A 7,947-nucleotide genomic window follows, 5' to 3' on the forward strand; every position below is an offset into this window, starting at 1 on the left:
TTATCAATTAGAATTAGATTTGAATCTGGTATGAATTGAATTAATTAATCCAATGGGAAATAAGAAAACATTGTGTTATCTGAAATGGTTTACTGTCCAAGGGAAGTAAGCTAATCTTTAACCAGTAAATCAATGTAAGGAATGCTCCCATCGTGGTTTCAGCCACATGGAAACTGTGGAGCTGGACAAGGAGGATAAAGAATTGTCTGTTTAATTCCAGCACAGAAGGATACACTTATGGGGAAAGGACAAACAGACTGGATACCTTATAACAGAAAAGCAAGGCTCACTGATGTCCTGACACAGTGCTTAAAGATTACAAGAATCTGAGAAGTGTACCAGTAGGGATGTCTTTGTTTGTCAGTAATAAATTTGACAGGGAATTCACACTGGAGACAGTAAGGACTGCAGATGCTGGAATTCAAAGTCAACAGGTATGAAGCTGTGGAGCAGGTCAGACAGCATCTGAGGAGCAGGAAAGGCAACAATTTGGGCTGAAACTGTTCACCAGGATGAAATACTGACTTTCCTGCTCCTCGGATACTGTCTGACCGACTGTGCTGTTCCAGCTTCACACCATGGAATTCACGATGAGTTCCTTCACCTGAACAGTCCTCGGAGCTCACTGCTGCAGGAAGCAGTTGGGGAAAATGTTGTTTGGTGCATGTGCTTCAAAACTAGACCAGCACAAGGAGGCAAGGCTGGTAGCATTGATGACTGACATTTCCCAACGGACTGAGTAGTCTGTGCTTGTAAATGCAATATATTCCTGTGTCGAGATTAACTGTTCTGAAGAAGGGACACCAGACTGGAAACATTAACTCTGATTTCCCTCCACAGATGCTTCCAGACCTGTTGTCTTTCTTCATCAATTTCTGAGCTTGTTTCAGACTTACAGCATCCACAGTTCTTTGCTTTATATTATTTTAGCATTTTATATTTATTTTTATTCTCTAATTTTGCAAATTAACTGACACCGTTCTCATACTGAAACAATGCCCTGCTTTTATTTCTAGACGATCATCCAAAGCAACTAATTTTTCTCGCCCTCCATAAGTTAATGCTACTTCAGGGACCTGAGGCCTGAGTCAGAGACAATGGACTGAATTGTACCAGACATGTCAATTTTGGCTTTTGGTGGTTTTCTTTTTTATATTCACTTGTGGGACATGGGCATCACTGGCTGGGCCACCATTTATTGCCCATCCCTAGTTGCCCCCTGAGAAGATGGGGATGAGCTGCCTTCCAGAAGCACGGCTCTAAGTCAACCCACAATGCCATTACGGAGGAAATTCCAGGACTTTGACCGAGTGACAATGAAGGAATGTCAACATATTGCCCAGTCAGGATGGTGATACAGTGCCACACAACAGGCTTGAGGATCATGAGTGGTCATCGTATAAAAGGGATGGTAGCAGCATGGATACAAAATTAGCTGAGTGGTGGAAGACAGAGAGTAATGGTCCTTGGCTTTATTAATACGGACATAGTATACAAGAGCAAGGAGGTGATATTGAACTTGTACAAGGCACTTGTTAAACCTCAGTTGGAGGATTGTGCATTATTCTGGGAGCCACGTTATAAGAAAGATGTGAACATGTTGGAGAGAGTGCGGGTGGGATTTACAAGAGCGGGTCCAGGAATGATAAACTTCAGCGATGAGGAGGGATTAAAGAATGTGGGATTGTTCTCCTTCATGAGGGGCATGGAAACGGTAAACAGACAAGGTCTTTTTCCCTGGGGTGGGTGAGTCCAGAACTAGAGGGCATAGGTTTAGAGTGGGAGGGGAAAGATATGAAAGGGACCAAAGGGGCTACTTTTTCACACAGAGGGTGGTGCGTCTATGGAATGAGTTACCAGAGAAAGTGGTGGAGCTGGTACAATTACAGCATTTAAAAGGCATCTGGATGGATATAAGAATAGGAAGGGTTTGGAGGGATATAGACTAAGTGCTGGCAGGTGGGACTAGATTAGGTTGGGATATCAGGTCAGCATGGATGATTTGGATGGAGCTGGTACAATTACAGCATTTAAAAGGCATCTGGATGGGTATAAGAATAGGAAGGGTTTGGAGGGATATAGACCAAGTGCTGGAGGTGGGACTAGATTAGGTTGGGATATCAGGTCAGCATGGATGATTTGGACCGAAGGGTCTGTTTCCGTGCTGTACTATGACTCTATGACTCGATGGACAGCAGAAGTCTAAGCGGACATTTGATCAAGGTTTTCAGACTCATGAGCAGGCTGGGTAGGGTAGATCAGAAGAAGCTGTTCCTATTTGTACAACGAACAAGAAGGGCATAAATTTAAAGTTGTGTGCAGATGATCCAAGAGTGATGTGAGAAAAGATTTATTCACCCAGTGAATGGTGAGGGTGTGGAATACACTGCCTGGAAATATGGGGGACAGAGATTCAACTGAGACAGTCAAGAGGGGCATTGGATGGTTATTTGGATAGAAATGGTGGGCAGGGATCTGGGGAAAGGCAAGAGATTGGCTCTCGGGGATGGAACCAGTGAGGCATGATGGGCTGAATGCCATTGTTAAATTTCTGTGATTCTGTGGCGACAGCGAGAGGGCAATTTCAGGATGATAATGCCTTTGAATGTCAATGAGAAGGAGTTCAGTTCAGTCCTGCTGGAGCTGACAGCTATCTCACTGCCTTCTCTTTGTCAAGGAATCATAACCAACATTTGCTTTACTTCACAAGGCATCCACGAGTTGCAGTGTACATTTCTTGAAATGGTCTGAGCATCCGATAGGTTGCTCTCTAAATGCATGTTGCTTGCATCAAATTGCTGTCTGAGTTGTAGCTGCAGCGTACACTGAGTTGTTCGGCAAATTCAACATGTAAGTTTCTGTCTCAAAAATGAGGGATGTTTTAGTTTGTGTTGTCCAGGGAAAGACAGCTGTAGTTGTGGCCTTCAATAATGAGCAACACTGCAGTAACATTTCAGTCGGACCGAGCTGCAAATTACAGTGACCGTCATTGTTCAAAGGAGATGTGAGAGGCAAGATTTTTTACATAGAGGGTGGTAAGTGCCTGGAATATGCTGACAGAGGAGGTGGGGTGAGGGAAATACAATAACAATACTTAAGAGGCAGGGTGTTGGATACATGAACAGGCAGCGAATAGAGGGAAATGGACTGCATAGAGGCTAAACGATTTTAGTTTGGAAAGGCATCATGTGTAGGCACAGTGTTGGTGGGCCGAAGGGCCTGTTCATGTGTTGCACAGTTCTTTCTTCTCTGTTCATGACTGAATTCAGTCAGCTGAAAGCCAGGAGGCTAAATGCCACGGCTTTGAGTCAGAATAAACTGAGGCAGGAGGGCAATGCCACCCAGGACCCACTGGCCATGCATCCACTTTGCACTATCTCGATGTCCCATCATTGCCATCCTTGACTTCAGGCAGAAAGAGTAAAGAATAACCTCATTAAGACAGACACAAGTTCTCCTACATATTGCTTGTGTTTAACTTGACACCAAATTCAAAGTGTTCTTCAACGTCCTTGGATAATGTCAGGTTTGTAAATAATTGCCTGGCTCCCTGCCATTCCACCTCCCACGAGGGTCGTACAGTAATCATAGCTGACAGGGTCCAGCCCAGTGTAAATGTCTTTGGTTTGATGGATCCATCTACAGGTTGTGTCTGCTGGAAATGTATCTCTGCAGAGCTCTCACTGAGAGATTAATCACACAGACCATTTGCCTACAATGAAAAATGAACCATCCCAAAAGGAAGATACTGAAATGTTTCTCGCCTGTAGACCATCCTGACTGATTTTTTTCCCCACCGGCATTCAAATTTTTTATCTGCTGCCTGAGTCAGACTACAAGACACAGGAACAAAAGTCTGCCATTCAGCCCATCGGTTGTGTTCCACCATTCATTGAGATCATGTCAGATCTGACAATCCTCAACTCCACTTTCCTGCCTTTTCCCTCTAACCCTTGATTCCCCTCTTGATTAAAAATCCATCTTAGTACTCATGGGATTCCCCATGACAATGAATGATAAATCCTGTAAAATCCTTGAGGATACTTGACAAACATTTTTTCATTATCACTGAGCACACCACAGACATCCTGTGTGAAGTGTGCTCTGATTCAGGGTGGTGAGGGGTATAACTGGAACCTACTCATTATGGACTTTTCATAGAATTCCTACAGTGTGGAAGCAGGCCATTTGACCCATCAAGTCCACACCAACCCTCCAAAGAACATCCCACCCTGAACCACTCCTCTACCCTATCCCTGTAGCTCTGCATATCCATGGACAGTACAGGACAATTTCCCATGGCCAGTCCACCCTAACCTGCACATCTCTGGAATGTGGGAGGAAACCAGAGCACCCAAAAGAAACACACACAGATGTGGGGAGAATGTACAAACTCCATATCGAACGGGGTAGAATCGAACCAGGGTACCTGGCGCCATGAGGCAGCAGTGCTAGCCACTGAGCCATCTTGTTGCCCTTTATTTATAAGGTACCCACATGACACATTGTGATAAACTTCAATCAATACAGTTTCCACCTGTTTCTAAATATGTGAACATGGGTGACCTTCCTGTTAATGTCCACCACCTAAATGCAATTACACACTCAATCAGTATTGAATGAACTGTACGAATTAGTGATGATTAATAATACATAGTCAAGTTTGTCCTGTTTGCCAAGTCACTATTTACCAGTGATACATAAATAATTTTGAATTCCCTTGTTTCCCCGTGGTGTAATTAGTGTCAGATTTGTATCAGTTTCCTGATGGTGTGAAACCCTGAAGAGATCAAATGCCATTTTCCAAACTGTAACAAAATCTTTCCCTGCCCACTCCCCAATTCCACCCCCAACCGAAAATGCTTCTAAAGAGTTGTATTGCAATTGTAATGTTATGGACAATACAGCCCAAACCTTTCAAGGTGTTTCAGGAAATCCGTGGATACAAGAGATTCGATAAAACCTGGAAAACCTGTGGACCTGGGAATGCACACAGCTATTGGGTAATAATGTAGAGTTCAGTTCTGAAAAAGGGGCACTGGACTCAAAGCATTCCTCTCTCCACAGATGCAGCCTGACCTACTAAATTTCTCCAACAATATCTGCCTTTCTTTCAGATCTTAGGAGTCTGTTGTTTTATTTTCAGGTGGTGGTCTATCAGGTTTCTGAACAGAACTGTTTCTAATTGCACTGTCTTTGCCAAATGTTAACACCTCTTTAAATAATTTGGATCATTTTTGCCACATCCTAATTCACCCCAGACAACCTGCAAACCCACTGGCTTCTTGGATAACAAAAGATTTGAGAAATTATCAAAGGGTGACTTATCAACACACTCTCAATATCTTACCATCTGATACAGCTTCTGACTGAGAGCCAGTCCTGCAGTGTTAGTAAACGGAATCAGACTGGTATTCTTTCCAAACCTTACCTTTAACAAAACAGTGATGCTCACAGCGTGATTTTCTGTTCCTAAGGACGAATTTCTATCGGGCAGCTGTTGTGTATCAAGCTGGGCTGATCGATCAGTATTGTTTCCTAATGGATTACCTGTGACAGAGCTCATCTAAACCCCCTCACAAACTTTTATGCTAGTATGGTTTGACAGATCATGAATTTACTCCTCAAAATGATTTGTGTGCCATTGCCAATTTAACCATAGGTTCGCAGAAAGATAATTCAGAAATGAATTAACTTTACAGGTTTAGTGTTAAACAAAGAGAGGGAGAATCCAATTTTCTGTCTTGTACATACAGAAGCAAAAACACTGCACTGATTATAATGGGGTCATCCAGGTGGACCTCTTGAAACTGAGTTCCCTGGTTGGGGCTGTTAATGCGGTCCAATCAGGGAGCCCTGGCTGACAGTTAGGAACAGGAGTGTCCCAGTGTAGAGGGGAATGGGCAGATGAGAGGGTCCACAAGAGTTTTATTTTGTTAGTTCACGGGATGAGGGTGTCGCTGGCTAGGCAGCATTTATTGCCCATCCCTAATTGCCCAGATGGCAGTTAAGAGTCAACCCCATTGCTGTGGGTCTAGAGTCACATGGAAGCCAGACTGGGTAAGGATGGCAGTTTCCTTCCCTGTAGGACATTATTGATCCAGATGGGATTTTTCCAACAATCGACAATAGATTCATGGTCATCATTAGACTCTTAGTTCCAGATTTTGTTTTTTGATTTTTCATTGAATTCAAATACCACCATCTGCTTTTGGGGAATTCGAACCTAGCTCCCCGGAACATTCCCTGGGTCTCTGGATCAACAGCCCAGCAATAATACCACTAGACCACTGCCTCCTTGTCTGCTCCTGGGCCTGGCCAATGCCTCCTTGTCTGCTCCTGGGCCTGGCTAGGTTAGCTATGAACAGGTCAAGGTAGTGGGCTGTGGAGGGGACTGTTCCTGCTGACTGCCTGCCGCATTCCCTTCCACAGGTATGTTTGGGCACCTGGGTCTCCTTCGAGAGGGAGCACATGCTGTCCACCAATGCTCTTACTTCCTTTAGAGAGAGATGGGCACTGTGGGGAGGGGGGTGGTGGAGTGCCTTATTTTCCCCCTCCAATTCTGTTTTGATTTGATCCTTACCCTCCCCCTTCACTTTCTGCACATGAGCATTGCCCTGTCAGGCTCTGCTCGTTCCTGGTTCCCTGGCCACATGGCGTCTTTTCCGGTGGGAGAAATACAGAATAACGTTTCTGCACAATGGTGTCTCTTTACTGAGTAATTACACACACACACACACACACTCACACTCACTCACGCATACACACTCACTCACACATACACACTCACTCACATGCACACACACACACACTCACACTCACACACACATACACACTCACTCACATGCACACATACACACTCACTTACACAGACACTCAACACATTCTCTCACACACACTCACACATTCTCTCTCACACACACTCTCATACACACTCACACATACTCACACAAACATTCTCACACACACACTCACACACACTCACACACACACTCTCACGCACTCACAATAACACACACTCACACACACACTCACACACTCTCTCTCACACACACTCTCACACACTCACATACTCACACACACACTCACACACACACTCACACACTATCCCACACACTCACACACACAATCACACACACACTCTCACACACACACACTCACACACACACTCTCATACACACTCACACACACTCACACATTCTCTCTCACACACACTCTCATACACACTCACACATACTCACACAAACATTCTCACACACACACTCACACACACACTCTCACGCACTCACAATAACACACACTCACACACACACTGACACACTCTCTCTCACACACTCTCTCTCACACACACAACTCTCTCACATACACCCACTCACACTCTCTCTCACACAACCACACACACAGGGCGATGTAGGGAAATATAAGCACAACCGCTGGGGCCCCCTTGGGTGCAGAGATAGTGTGAGGGAAAGGGATAAAATATGAAAGAAAGATAACCAGGAGATTCAGAGGGTCTCCTCATTCTGGGCCTGGCTCTGAGCTGGCTGGGTCACAGCTTTGCACCCATGTGAGGTAGGTACGGTTAAAAAAAACAAAAATAAACAGGACTGTGTGAGGTCTGTTCACTCTGAGAGCTGGCTGTGAGGGAGCCAGGTCAGTGTTAAGGACTCTCCATGTGTAAATATCGGGGGACTTGGTGATGGGATCCCGGCCTCTGTGGGGTAATTTAAGTGGTAATGAGAGAAAAGCACTTTCCTGAAGATATTTGTTTGCAGTGGTCACCGTTGAGTTGGGGGAAGTATTTCTGGCATTATGCCATTACTTGGGAAGCTTGACTCGTTTGATCCTTCGAAGACTGCGCCCAGTATGTGGAAATAATGTGTCATTTTCTTCTGGGCAAATGACATTGGGGCAGATGCAAAGCAATGAATAATTCTCCTGACAGCT

Source organism: Chiloscyllium plagiosum, chromosome 21 (genome assembly GCF_004010195.1).
Source record: "Chiloscyllium plagiosum isolate BGI_BamShark_2017 chromosome 21, ASM401019v2, whole genome shotgun sequence".
NCBI classification, from domain to species: Eukaryota; Metazoa; Chordata; class Chondrichthyes; order Orectolobiformes; family Hemiscylliidae; genus Chiloscyllium; species Chiloscyllium plagiosum.